Here is a 1,753-nt window from a genome sequence, read left to right on the forward strand (position 1 = left end):
AAATTAAAAAAATAATATATTTTACAATAAATATATGAATATATTAATTTGTATAAATATAAAATTTTAAATATATTTAATATAAATTAATATAAAATTTATATAGATATATATAAAAATATTTAATAATATTTTAAAATTTCCCCCTCTTATTTGAAAATCAATCTTTTGTCTCCTTTTTCATTTCTTTTTTTAATTAAAAAAAATATATTTAGATAATTCATTCAATAAAATATAATAATTTATTATTATTATTATATATAATTTTTACTTTTTCATAATGAGAATACTTCTCATTTGACTAAAATTTTTAATTGTTAATTCATTTTCGGACTCTTTCACTCCCATCCTATATCATTCATTTACACAAATAAGTTTGCAATTATAATATGTATTTTTAGATCATTAAATAAGACTAGTTTATTTTTCAAAACTATAATTATAAATTAAAAAAATTATATTTATATTTCATATTTTGTTTATTTATTTTATGTATTAATACACATATATTATAAATAATAAATAAAATATAATTAAATGTATATTTTATTATTATAATAATTTTATATAAATATATAAAAATATTATAAATATATGGAATAGATAAGAAATAATGAATAAAATAGTTAAAAAGAGATAAAATAAATAAGAGAGAATGAATAAAAAAATATTTAAAAGTGTTATCGAGAGAAAATAGCTCAAATTATAAGTTTAAATGCAGATAAATGAGATAGAAAGAAAATTGAATTTAAACATAAAAATATGTTTGATTATAATTTTTTATGTAAACTTATTATGCAAAATTACTATAGCATTTTAAACACTAAATTAAACTAAACCTTAAACTATATTGTCTATACCAATCCTCTACTTTATTTATAAAATCAAGATCCTTTTAATCAAATATTTAAAATGAGAAGTCTTACAATTTTTTTAAAAGATCTGATTTAATATTTGATTTTATAATTTTTACAATATTTCGTCAACTCTACTTTTAATGAAAATCAATAGAAGAGGAAATGAAATCAATATAAAAATTATTTTTTTTAGGTTGAATTTTCAAATTAGGTTTTCTTATTGGGCGAATTGGAATTTTTTTTATGGAATGCTTTATTATTAAAGTTATACAAAATAATATTTTTAAATAACACTGTTCTTATTATTTAAGTAATATTTATAAATAAATAAATAAATAAAAAATTTGATAGTCAAAATTTTTCAATTTGTTAAAATTCGGTAGTTAAAATAGTGACATAAATATTTTATTTATTTATTTATAAATATCCTATAAGACAAAACTTCATTTTGTATAATGAGGAGCCTCAAATTGTATGATTTGAAAAAAATGTCCAAAATTTCAATTTATCCCAGCAAAAGTCTTAATTTGACAATTTGATCAATTATTTTATATAATGAAAAACGTCCGAAATGTCAAATTGAGATTTCATCTCTAATTTTTTCGATTGGAAGGCTTTCAGGGTTAAAATTATCAAACATAAAATTTTGTCTTAACAGTTTAAACGTTATTAATTTATTGTTTACGTTAATAAAAGATCAATGGCACTAATTAAACTACCAAATTTCAGTAAATTAAGAGTTATGATTGCGTAGTTAACGACGTTTAAAATCGATAAGACAAAATTTTATTTTATTTTGTATAATTTTAATAATATGAAGCCTCAAATTGTAACCCACTAAGGTAAGAGTGATTTTTAAGGATTTAATTTTTATTTAAAATGTTTTAAGTTGAAAT

This window comes from Impatiens glandulifera, chromosome 2, assembly GCF_907164915.1.
Source record: "Impatiens glandulifera chromosome 2, dImpGla2.1, whole genome shotgun sequence".
NCBI lineage: Eukaryota > Viridiplantae > Streptophyta > Magnoliopsida > Ericales > Balsaminaceae > Impatiens > Impatiens glandulifera.